Genomic DNA, 13,158 nt, shown 5'->3' with positions numbered 1-13,158 from the left:
GGGCCTGCCTCGTTCCCAGCTCTCATGAACCCTCCTCCCCAGCCAGCCGCCTGGCCTGGGCCCTGCACTCCTGCTCCGGTCAACCCCCGGTCCCCTCCTCCCCCATGGTCATAGAGGTCAGGCCCTAGGGAGGCACAGGAAGTTCAAGTTAGGTGACCCCCCCCCATCCCCCGTGGGCCTCCCCTTCCTGCTGCTCTTACCTCTACTGAGCAGATGAGGCCAGAGGGCCTGGGAGAAGGGCCACACCCCAAGGCCCACCTGCTTGTCAGGGCAACCTGGCCTTGAGGGACAGAGAAGGGCAAGGGACACAGGAGGCAGGCAGCCCAGGTAGTTACTGGGGTAAATTCCACTTCAGACTGGCAGCTACTTGGCCCTTGGGGCTGTTGTCAGGTGGGCTGAACCCAGGCCTGGAAGCCTGTCCTTGATCTTCCTGAGCAGAGCTGGGCCCAAGACAGCACAGACGCAGCCAGACCCCTAGTGGATGTCTCCCATTGGGCTCCCCAGAAACACACTAGGACTAGGAAGCAAGGGTTAGCTCACAGGGAGTTTACTGGGATGTCTTGGGGCCACCACCTGGGGGAGGGGAGGACAGGAACAGGAGTGGCCCAGGGAGAAGGTGGCCCGTGACTGATGACCGTCCGGGCAATCCCCACGGGGGCTCTGGAGCTGAGCCAGTCCTGAGTGGGGGCGAGGGGACTGGGAGTCTATATAACCCATCATCCTTGCGTGGGGCTGCCCAGCGGAGAGTAACATTCTCTCCTGAAGGCACGGGGTGCCGGCAGCTGAAGGCCAGGACCTTCAGTCCGACAGGGGAGATGGCCCAGGCAGCACGGCACGCCCACAGTGGGACATCCCCGGACAGAGCCCCAGCCGAGCGTAGCCGAGACCTGCCGGTGCGACCAGGCCCGCCCGTTGCCCTGCGCCCACGCCTTCCTCACCGGCATCTCTGACCCCATATCCTCTACTCACGCATGCCAGCGTGGCAGCGATTACTGTGCTCCTGTTCAGGGCAGAGCTGGCTCCACTGGGGCATACGGCGGTGGGCACGGCCCGGAGCGCTGGGCGTCTGAGGGGTGACTGCAGTCAGGTGGCAAGAAGGGCGGCACTCGTCCGCCCTCAGACTGAGACAGGGGTATTGAGGTGGTGGGGGTGACACTGAGGGGAAGGACGGTGGGGACAGTGCAGACCCAGAAGGGGACACCTGGGCCAACAAGTGCAAGCAGTGGAAAATACGGACAGGGAGCAGATGTGTACCCCTTGGGGCCAACCCCCCGTCTCCTTCCCCGGGACCTCAGTGGAATGTTGTCCCACTGCCCGCCCCTCCCAGCTACAGGCCCAGAGTCCTGCCCATCGGCTTCCAAATTCTCCGACCTGCCTGCTCCTTTCTGTCCCCGGCGCCCCTAACCGAGGGCCCGCCTCCCGCCCCTTGCCAGGCTCCCTGCTTAGCTTTGGGCACATTTGCTTCCAAGCCTTCCTCCTGCCTCGTACCGTGGTGGCAAGCTTGGTTCACGTCCGGGAGAAACAGGCCCCGGCAGGAGCAAAGGATACGCCCGGCATGGTGTGCCCATGCCTGGGCTCCCCTCCCATCCTTGCCCGTGTAGCAACTGCCACCAGGGCAGCCACGCAGGGCCCATCCAAGAGACGCTGGACACCCGGCCCCTTCCCCTGTGCCTGCCCGCACCCACTGCCCCAGATGGAGCCTCCTGGCCCCACAGGCCGCAGGAAGACCCAGGGGCGGGTCCTGGGTGCCGGCCTCCCCCCACCTGGGGAAGACCATGGCAGCCTCCCCGTATCTCACCGGCTTCTTGGGCAGCCCACAGATGCCTCCCTGAAGCACAGCCCCCTGTCCACCTTCCCTCATCTAGCCACACCCCAGACCATGCCTCTCTAAAGATAGCTAGACACAGGCCCAGCCCCCACGGAGACCCCTCTGGGCCCTGAAATTATAGCCCTGACGGCCTGGGGCAGAGAGCCACTGTGTGATTATGTCCTCAGGGGCAGGTCAAAAAAAGCTCTGGCATAGAGAGTGCCAGCTTTCACTGGCCGCACCTCAGCTATCGCAGCTGGGAAACTTCCAGATAGCGGAGGCTCGGCTCACTCCGCGGCAGCTCAGTTTCCTCTTGGGCCTGTTCAACATGAGCCTCATCCGGAACGGTTCCTAGCCCCCTGCACCCAGAGGGTCCCCCTGAGCACTTAGGCATGGAACCTCAGGGCTTCAGGATGTTACGACTCCAGCCTCCAGGGACCCTCGAGGTGGGAGGGGCTGCCTCCTGGTGACTGTGGGCCTGGTTCTCACCCTGTCCCTGCCCAGCCACTCAGAGTGTGGAGCTTGGGAGTGGATGAAGCCAGCGGGCTGCGAGTGACAGTCACGTGCAGGGCTGTGAACTTGGAGATGCTGGCTTGCCTTCAGGGGCTGCAGCGCCCAGGAGTCCTGAGGGCCGTCTCTGAGATCTCGGCTGAGTTCCGGGCAGGGTCACTTGCTCGAGCAGTGACCTTGATATGCATGATATGTCCCTGCCTGGGCGTTTGTCCGGAAGGCAAAGGCGTCAGGGCACTCCCTTGGTGAGACCACTTGCTTTGGGCCGGCTTTGCAAGGGTCCTGTGTGGGCACCCCTGGGAAGGTAGCCCAGGCTGCTGCTGGAGAGCCACCTCCTCCCAAGAAGCCCTCTCTGCAGCCCCATCCAGCGCTAGTACCTAGGCCTGTGCGGTTTCCTTTGTAGCACTCATCACAGTCGGTCACCATCATGCTTCTTCGAGCACATCCTTGCTTCTGGTCCAGCAGCTCATGTGCTCAGGGGGGCGGAGAACAGTGAGGCTGCCTGACTCTGTGCCCAGGGGAGGGAAAGAGAGACAGACGGGAGATCTGAGGAAGGAGTGAGGAGCAGGAGGGAAGTGAGGAGGGAAGAACAGATAGGGGAGCGATGCGTAGAGGCAGACAGGGATGAGCGGGGACCCAAGCAAACAGTGCAAGGCAGAGAGGCCAGGAAGGCCCCAGAAGGGGGCTGGCAGAGGGCCCCTGGAGCTCAGGGCCATGCTGTTCTTTCCAGGCCCCAGAGGCTCACGGGGCCAGCAGCCGGGTGGGCTGGAGCTCAGGAGGAGCTCCCTCAGCTGCCATCACCTTGGTAGGGGCCCTTTCAAGCCCTTGGGAGCCCCGCCTGCTGGGCCACCTCCCAGGGCCCCAGACTCTGCCTTCCAAGCAACCCTACCAAAGGCAAGGTTTCGTGCCCCAAAGGGAGCGGCGGCTCGAAGCCTGCCTGCTGTGTGCCCCGCTTCTTTCCTGGGCCTCCCCCCTCTAACTTTGAAGGCAGGGCACAAACAGCTGCAGGCCAGCTGTTAGGGGACGGGCTGCCGCTGACTCCAGGTCCTTCACACACAGCCCTACAGGATGGCAGGGGGCTTGGATTGCCCCACCCCAGGAGCCCCCCACAGCTGCTTACGGGCCCTGCCTTCCCCTCTGCTCCCTTCAGCCTGCACACACTCCCACCTCAGCACCCCTGCCCCTGCCAGTCCTCCTCTCTCCCGACCCGATACCCCTGCCCTGCTACCTTCGAGCACCTTCCCTGCACCCTGGGGCTGCAGGCCGGGTACTGGAGAGCCGGCTGGGGCAGCTAGGCGAGGGCTCGCTGCAGTCTGATCTCGGGCACCAGGATCACCCGGCACTCTGCAGCCATTTGGGGAAAGTGTCCGGGCTGGGGCTCTGGGGCCCTGTGTGCTGGTATCCCAGAGTCCGGGGCATGCTGGGAGAGGACCCTCGTCACCCATGGGTCCACGCTGGCGGGGGCCGGGGTCTGCCTCCCACGGCCCCCATGACCCCCATGACCTGGCCGGCCCTGTCCACCGAGTGTTCTTGTGGAGCTAAGACAGCTGTGCCTTGGCCTCCTTCAGAGCCTGGGGGCCTCAGGAAATGCATGCGCTTCCTTCCTGCCTTGCCCTCCATGCTGCCTTCCCCTGCCTCCTGCCGCCTCCTCCCAGCACTGGGAGGCCAGAGGGCAGGAGGCCACTGCTCCTGCTAGCCAGCAAGGACTTGCTGTCCCCGGCACAGCTTCAGCTGGGGTCGAGGTAGTTCCTTGTGCTTCAGGGAAAGCCGAGGCCTGGGGACAGGGAGGGGAAGAGGGAGGCCCGGGACTGAGGTGCTGCCTGGCTGGTCTGGGAGTGGCCCCCAAATTAGAGGGCCAAGCCGGCCGAGTGACTCAGTGGGCCTTGGGCCGGGCGTGCAGTTATGCCTTATTGCAGACTGCAAACCACAGACACAAGAGCCTTCCAGGCGCAGGAACCGTATTTACAGAAATATTGCCCCAGATGCATCCCCCAGCTGCAGGAAAGAGCTCCAGGGTGCATAATGTGCCCTGTGCACAGGGCGTTGCCTCATGGTCACCCCCAAGCTCCCTCCAGGAACGTGCCTGGCTGACGCCCAAGGGTGCGCACTGCGCGGGGGACACTGAGGCTGCCCCACCTACTTGCGGTGACACTCTCCCCTCCCCTGCTCCCCACACCCTCTGCACCTTGGTATGTGCTGTTCCTTCCACTGCCAATGTTTCTCTTTGGCCCCAAGAACCCTCTAATGTACTCTCTGCCCCTATAGATTTGCCTACTCTGGATGTTTCGTGTGGAATCACAGTATGTGGTCCTTGGTGACTGGCTTCTTTCACAGAGCACGGTGTTTTAGACATGTTGTGGACACGTTTTTCCTCCCATGCAGCCATGGTTGGGGATATCGCAGCTAAGGGAGGCTATCTTCTGTGATATAGTCTTTCTACTGCCAGCGATGTTGGGAGTGTGTCTCCCATAAACAGGAAAAAACAAACATGGAGACAAACGACGCGTGCTCCCAGCCAAGACCCTGTTTTTCCCACATCTCCCTTCTCCATGGTCCAGCCTGGAAGCTTCTTGAAGGCAGGCACCACAGCCTGGTCAGGCCACCATGTGTCTCACGTCCCCGGCCGGGGCCCCTGAACTGAAGCTGGTGCACATGGGAGGGGGAAGCCGCACCCCCAGGCGGAACCTTCTAGATCCCACCTGCACCTGGCCCGGGACAGCTGGCCAGGTAGGCAGGACCCTCAGACCTATTCTCCTTGGACCCACCTCTTCCTGGCGTCCCTCAGCCTCTGCCCGGCTGGTCCTCTATGCAGTTTTCTCTTTTGATCCCTGGGGCATTGTGTTCCATCTCGTGGCCCGCTTTACCTTCCCCCCTCTCTGTTTCCTTTGCGGAACTCGGTGTTGCTCCCTACCTTGGTTTCTAGCTCCGTCTAAACCCTCACCTTTGTTCTGGGAGCAGCGCCTGCAGGAGTCTTCCTCAACGCGGCCAGGCTCTTGGCCTCACTCCGCTGGACGCTGGGGCACAACAGACCAGGGGAGGACTGGGGACCCCTGGACGGGGAGGAGGTGTGCTAAGGCCCTCGGCTCTACCCGCAGGTGGAGCTGGGCGCGTCCTGGCCCTCAGGAAGCCGCTGAGCTCCCAGCGATCACGTGGGGTGGTGGCTGACGATGGCCTCTTCCTGGGACGCTTGGCAGGCTGGCCCACTTCGCCCCTGTCAGTGGCCAGCACAGGGCTCAGCCCAGAGGAAGTGCCCACCCACAGAGCATTCATTGCGTTGTAGGGGACCGCACGGATTGAGCAAAGAAAGATGACTCACTCTTCCACTCTCAGCTTGTCTGAGCCTCAGGGCTGGCGGGCGAGGGAAGACCCTCAGAGTCTGTGATGCCTTCCTGTCCGTCCCTCGCGGAGTCCCGTCTTGAGATCACACAGAGAGGACCCGTCCTGTGTTTTAGGGCCAAAAGGGCTGCAGCGGGGGGGGGGGGGGGCTGGGGTGTCCAGAGTACCTGGGAGCCCGCCTCAAGCCCTTCCAGAAATCCACAACAGCCGCCTCCCTGACTGCAGAGAACCACCTCCTTGTTCAGGCCCAGGCTGCCGGAGGTTCTGGGCGGGCTCAGAACAAAATTCCAGGGGCCACTCGCTGGACTAGCAACCAGAGGCCGCCTCCCCCTTGTCTCCCTTCCCTTTCTGCCATCTCGCCTTCGCCTGCAAGTGCCAGCGAGATAGTTCCCGCCCCTCTCTGGGCCTCAGTGTCCCTATCTGGGCAGTGGAAAGTTTGACTCTTTAAGGCTGTGCCGGCCCAGAGACACCAAGAGTCCTTGTGGGAGTGGGAGTGTGTCCCTTCCCCATGCGCGGGGGGGGGGGGGGGGGGGGCGGGGAGGGGGTTGTGAGGGGGAGGGGGTGCAGCTAGCCCAGCCGTCTACAAGAAAATTGCTCCCTTTGAAGCTTCCAGGGGGGCCGGGAGGCCTGCCCCCTCCCTCCCTTCTTCCCTCCCTCTCTCCTTCCCTCTCCGCCCCACCAGCCCCCTCCCTCCTTTCCTCCCTCCCCGCCCCCTCCCGCCGTCCCCTCCCTGTCGGCCAGCCCGCCCAGCCTTTAGCCTCCCTCCCACCGCCTCTGTCTCCCTCTCTCCACAAACTGCCCAGGAGTGAGCAGCTGCTCTCGGAGGGCCCGACGGAGACGGACAGACACACTGACTGCCTGACACCCAAGCCTGCCAACTAGCCAGCCTGTGCCCGGCCGCTTGCCCTTCCCAGGTAGGGCCCCCACACCAGCCCCACACTGTCCCCACTGTGTCCCCACGCCGGCCTTGAGCTGCCCTCCTTGTCTCATCCCTGGTTCCACTGTGCCCTCGCCATCCTCAAAATGCCCCCGCCATCCTCATCCCTACCCTTGTCCCTGCTGCCCCCTCACCCCCCTCTCCCACTCCCAGGCTGTCTGTGATCCCCAGATTCCCGCCAGCGCTGCTGCGGGCTCCTGGCCCGCACCCCTGCGGCCCCCTTAGTGCTTGTCCCTTTTTGCATTTTTTCCCCACCCCCCTTTCCTCTCCCCTCTGACCTCACTCAGCTGCACTCCATATCTGCCCTCCCTGTCTCCCTCTCGGGTTCTTCCCCATGACTGGCCCCACAGAGCATCGCTCAGGGCACGGCTGGGTGGCTGGCATCCCAGCTCGGCCAGCGGCTCTTCCTTCGCCGCCGGTCCCGAGTCCCGAGCGTGCCCCGCACTCCTGCTCTGTGCCTCCACACTGGGAACACGGGTGGGAGGGCTCAGTGCTAGGGAACAGTCCCCACTGTCCCTGGTGTGGGCTCACAGACTTGGTTTCCCAGGCTGCCTGCCCAGGTATTTCTCCCTTACCCACAGGCTAATTCCCTTCCTCTACGTCCTCCTGGCTGAGGTGGAGGTCCACAGGGCCCTGGCCCCCGGGGGCCCTGGGTGGGGCTGCCCGGATGGCTCGGCTCTGTCTGTCCCCAGAACCCCCTTGGACTGAGACTCAGAATGCGGGGTTGTGGGCAGAGAGAAACTCAGGCAACCGTGCCGTGTTACCCTAGGCAGGCCTGGCTTTGGGCCTCGCATGGCTTCTGGGGACCCTGGGGAGAAGTGAGGCCACAGGCCCACTTCCAAACTAGGACACCATTGTCCCGGGATGGGTGCCTTTTTAAAAAATGTTCTATTTACTTATTTGTGAGAGAGAGCATTAGCAGGGGAGGGACAGAGGGAGAGGGTGACACAGAACCCCAAGCAGGCTCCACACTGTTACCCCAGAGCCCAACATGGGGCTCGAACCCACGAACCGCGAGATCGTGACCTGAGCCGAAATCAAGTTGGACGCTTAACCGACTGAGCCCCCCAGGTGCTCCCCAGGATGGGTGCCTTTAAGGATCAGTGAGGTTCAAGAGCTCTCTGACCAATTGCCCTGTCCCCCAGAAGCAGCACCCCCCCCCCACGGGTGCATGGGGCAACTCTGGAACGGAGAGAGAGCCTCAGGTCAGAATCAAAAGTGTAGTGCAAGGTTACCCCCAAAGTTCTCTGGGAGGGGCCGAGCGGTTCCTGCTGGTCTCACTCCCACTCCATCCATCATACAAAGGGGGCAAGTGAATCCCAGAGACGGGCAGGAACCTACCCACAATTGCACAGCAAGTCAGGTGCATAGCTGGGGCCAGGACTCAGGGCTCCCGACTGACAAACCCTGGCTATTGACCCCATACCACCCAAGGAAGCCTCAAAGTCACTGGGGCATTGATAATGACAGCCTGTGGCCAACTGCACCTCCTGGGGATTGGAGTCAGAGGTGACAGGGCCACTGGCCCCTGTCCTGCAAGCTCCCAAGATGGCGGGCATGATGAGGGGCCTGCCAAGCGACTTAAAAGAAGAGCAAAGGAGAATGGAGCTCTCTGTATGTGCCACCGAGTGCCATGGAAGGTTGGGGGATGGGAGCACCCCCTCACTGCTCCGTGGGTGCGGCTGGGGCCCGGGCACTGGTTGGTTCTGCTGAGTGGAACAGGAGGCCCAGAGTACTCCAGGCCAGGGTCATGGGTTGGGGCGGGCAGGGTAGACCTTGCTCACGTCAGAGAGACTGTGGCGGAACAGTGTTCGCTAAGGGCCACTCTGGCTGCAGATACGGGCCAGTCCTGTCCTCGGCGTGCTCCTGCATCCGTGTCCTCCCCCGCTCGCTGGCCTGCCAAGTCTCCACCCCGCAGGGACTGATTGGCATTGAGACAAGCGGGAGATGCTCGGGGCTCCCTGGATGCCAAGAAGGAAGGTTCCTGGGGATCTGCATCCAGGGGCAAAGGTCAGCGGGGAGTGAGAGTGCATAGGCGCAGCTGCGAACACGCACGTGAGCGCCTCCTGGCGACACGCAGCTGCCCTGAGAGAGTGTGCAGGCCGCCCACGTCTGGCCCACGGGACATCATGGTTAGCCTTTGAGGGCAGGACTGGGGGGGCAGGGGGGGATGCTGAAAGGACGGCACCACGCCGGACAGCGAGAGCAGACTGGGAGCCAAGGAGCCGCTGCGGAGCGCCGCCCCGGTGGGCCCGGCCCACCCGTTCGCTCCCTGGCCCACCTTTAAGCCCCAAGGACCCAGGGCACAGTGGGCATTTACCACCCACCGCTTTCGTGCCCTGCCCTGAAGCAGGGTCCGGAGTCCCCGTTTAGTAGATGGGGAGCCTGAAGCCCAGCTTTTTCGCTGCCGGGCTGGTGGCAGTTCTGTGCAGGCTTATTTCAGAAGCCCAGAAACCTGGCCTGCCGGCCCCTGTGACAAATTTCTCCCCAGCCCTACCAGTGGCCCTGGCCCACTGGAGGAGCGCAAACGAGGAAGGACAGGAGGAAAAGGGGCCTTTGAAAGGCCCCAGAGCGTCCCTTCCCGGGCTGTGCCAAGTCCCCAGAAGGAGGCGGAGCCTTCCAACAAGGCCCTCCCATCTCTCCCAGCCCCCCTCCTTCCTGGACCGCGTCCCTCTTCCCCTCCTGGGAGAAGCCCCGCAGACACCACACGGTCGGGACTGTTCCAGCAGTCACTTCTCCTCAGTTGCCTGGGGACACAGCCGTGGCACCAGAGAGGGGCGGTCTCCCAGGATTTCCTTGGAGCACACAGGCACAGGCAATGGCCCAGGCGTGTCCACCATGACCCCGCAGATAGTCCCAGCTGCAGCTCCGGGGCCTCATCTGCTGAGCCACTGGGTCCTTTGTCCTGCATGACCTCAGGGCCCTTCCCTCACCTTCCTTGCACACCTTCCAACACCCCTAATTGTGAGAGAAGTCTTCACATCCCCACCCACCACACCCTTCCCATCTGTCACCCAAGAGTGACAGAGCTTGTTCTCTGCCCAGAGCTGCCTCCTTCCACACCCGTGGGCCCCACTGGTGGGAGGGGACATACCTGCCCAGGGCTTCGCTCAAATTGAGGGGCTGGGGATGATGGTCGCTCTCCCAGGGCATCCTCCTATGAGCCGGGGAGGCGGGGAGGGGGGTAAGCAAAGGCTCCCGCCGAAGGCGGGGTCCTGGCAGCTCTGGCCCCTCCTGTCAGCTGGCACCTGGGGCAGTCAGTGCCCCTCCCCTCCCTCCTGTCGTCTTCTGCCGAGACACTGGGACCCACACCTTGGTCACCCACAGAACGCCTTCTGTAAATCCCACCTTAGAGGGAGCCGGTAGGGAGCAGGCAGAGGGGGTTCGGCTGGAGGAATGGGGTGGGTGTCTGCTCAGTCCTGTCCCCCCGGGCCTGAGGCCCGTTGAGGCTAGCTGGCCAGCCCCGTGGTCAGGCCCTTCCGTCTTCCAGAGCCCATTTCCCAGTGGCCCCTGCGGGAAGGCCCCTGTGGGCGTGGGGCCTCCTCAGCCACTTCGTCTAGGGGGTGGGTGGCTGTGATCCATCCCCCCAACCTGGGCCCACAGCCCCAGGGTCTCCCGGGGCCTCCTTCACTCCCTCTGGGACTCAAGGCTCCTGGAAGCAGCCTCACACCCACCCCATTTGGCTCCCCCTCCCCCGATCTGCTCTGGGTCGGGGCAGTTGTGGGGTGGCTGTGGAGGGGGCCTTCTCCCCGGGGGCCTACCAGCCTGCAGCACCACTCGGATGACTCACCTGCCTCCTCCCTGTGGTAACACATCTTGAAGTTTTAAGGGGCAGGGCTCTCTACCCAGCTTCCTTGCACCCAGCTCTCCCAGTCCATGGCATGGGAGAGCCAAACTCTGCAAACACCTGGGGCTGACCTGCAGTTTCCCCCCCACCACCTGCCCCTTGAGGGTCAGATGGCCAAGGGGGACACAGCAGTCAGAGGCCGAGGTGGCCGCTGGATCGGGAATTTGAGGAACAGACGTGCGACTTCAAGGAGAGGGGCAGAGGGCAGAGAGAGGCTGGTTCTGGCGGCCCTGTCCTAGGAGACCAGAGGCAAATGTGAGGTTCACCTTCTTGCAGTCTGAGTCCCTGCCTACCCTTGATTACAGTCCACCAGGACCTTAGAGGCCGCCTGGCTACAAGCTGGCATGCGCTGGGGCAGCCCTGTGAGGGGCTCTGAGGGGCCAGAGCCCCTGGCAGAGAGCAGGGAACCTGATGCAGGGAAGGGGATGCAGGAAACCCCGGGCCCAGGAAGGCAAGGGCCTCACTCGCAGGTGCCTGGCCACTCTCCTACCCAGAAAGTGGGGCCAAACCCCCTTGTCTTGGCCTGGCTCAGGTGGGGAGCAAGGCAGGCGGGGCGCCATGCTCTGGGAGCCGGGCTGAGAACATCTCGCTGTGGGGTCTGGGGCCTGCTAGGACCTAAAATGCTCCGGGGCAGTTCCCTGGCCTGGTGACCGGGGGCTTGATGCCTTTTCCGTGTGACATCCCTGCAGGCCCGTAGCCAGCACAAACAGCAAGGTTGCGATCGGCCTGGTGGGTGTGTTGGGGCCAAGGAGGGGCGTGTGGCCCCACCGCCAGTGGGGAGCTCCTGATATTGGCAGTCAGAGAGAGGCATCACGTTGCCGGAGGATTCACGATGCAAGCAAGGGGGCAAAGGACCCACAGAGCAGGGCCCTGCTTCCCAACGGCATCACCTCCCAGCCTAGGTGAGGGAGCTGCCAAGGAGTCTTTCCCAGGGCCCCAGAGGCTGGTCTGCCCCCCCCCCCCACAGCACAAAGAATATAGGGTCTTGTGGCTTTGGGACCTGTGGCAAAGTCTGCAATGACAGAGGGTGGGGCCAGACACAGGCGCAGGTAGGCAGAGAGTGGAGTCCCAGTTCTACCATTTCCTTATCGCGTAGCCTTGGGCAAGAGTGTGGGGCAAAGTCTGAGCCTCCGTTTACCTATTCAAGCCTCGCTTTCTTCTTTTGGTCATTGGGAGGGCCGTTAAGAAATCATTTGAGTCCCCTGCCCCGCCTCTGGCAGGTAATAACATCCTCCCTCTTCCCCGAAGATTCTAGAACGTGGTGAGCAGGGGCTCAGGATTCCTTGTGAGTGGGAGAAGGAGGAAGGACACACAGCCCAGGTGTGAAAGGACCAGGAAACTCAGGATCCCCAGCTGGCTTGGGTCATCTGCTGCCTGACTCCTGGCCAACAGTTTGACTCTCCTGTTTTCCAGAGGTTTCCTGGCAGGGTGGGAGAGGGGTGGATGGCTCTCCTGGACGCTGTGGGGAGAGAGGTCCGGCCTAGCCGGCACCGGCCACCCCACCGCCTCCCCGGTACCAGCGCCCTGCACACAGCCAATAGGTTGGCTCCCGGCTGGCTCCCTGGGGCCTCCAACCCCCACATCCAGGTCAAATCCGTACCTGAAGGCTGACAGAGCACAGGACCCAGCTCTGTCCAGTCACACCAGCAGTGCCGGGGCCATGGCAGGAAGGAGCAGCTCGCGCTGTAGCCTAGAGGGCATGCGGGGGCGATAGCGGAGGGCCCAGCGTGGCCCGGGGTGCGGACACAGATGGGGTGGGGCTCAGGGCCCGCCCCTCCCCTCTCCAGCCACCAGCCGCTCACGCAGTCACCCCTGCGTACGTGTGCACGTGCAGGCTTCGGCAGACCCATAGCTGGCACCCAAGTGTAGATGAGATGCTGTCGGGGGTGGCAGGCTGGGGCCTGGGAGGGCAGCGAGGGGCAGCTGGGCGTCAGCCTGCGCACCGTGCCCACCTGTGCAATACAGTTGTGGACAGCGCCCCTGCCCCTGGCCTGTTGTTTGAAGCTGGGCCCTGAGGGCTTTGGTGGACGGAGAGGGGCGGTGGGGGGGGGAGGGGGGAGGGTACCCTCTGCTCAGCCCGTCTCCCTCCCACCCGTCCCCATCCACGTAGTCCTAGGGATGGGGCAGGGCTAGGGAGACGGTGGCACGCACGCCGGAGTTCAGGTCGGGTTGCTCGGTGGGGCCAGACACCCCGGGCTGAGGCCTCGGGACAGTGCCCGGCGTCTACGACTTGGCAGCTGCGGGCCACGCATCTGCAAGCAAGCTCCCAGGGCATGCCAGACCTTAAGTCCTGCTCCCGCCGCCCTTGGCCTGGCCTGAATGCCTGGCACGGCACCCCCATGTTCTCAGAGGCCGCCAACGCGTCTTGTTTGGCGCTGACCTGGAACGGTCGCGCTCCGAGGACTGTGCTGGCTTTCGGAGGGCTAGACAAGGAAGGCCCTATTGGTTTGGCGGCACAGCCTCCGGGAAGCCCGGCCTTTTCCCTTGCTCACACCTGTGGGCACCGGGCCGGAGGCCTCACCGCCATTACCACTTCTTTCCTTGGCCCTGAGGGGCGGGGTCCGGCGAGCTCCAAGCACACCGCGATGGGGCTCAAGGCCCTCCCCGAAGTCCTTGGGGACACCCCCTCGGGTTCACCGGCCGGCCGGCCCCCTGCTCCCCGTGCAGTTCTACCCGCCGAGTCTTGTGCCAGCTCCGGGAGTGGAAATGAGGCTCTGCTGG

Source organism: Lynx rufus, unplaced genomic scaffold (genome assembly GCF_022079265.1).
Source record: "Lynx rufus isolate CCGP_SWC_20201006 ecotype Redwood Valley unplaced genomic scaffold, mLynRuf1.p SCAF_49, whole genome shotgun sequence".
Taxonomy (NCBI): Eukaryota; Metazoa; Chordata; class Mammalia; order Carnivora; family Felidae; genus Lynx; species Lynx rufus.
This window is presented reverse-complemented; position numbering follows the sequence as displayed.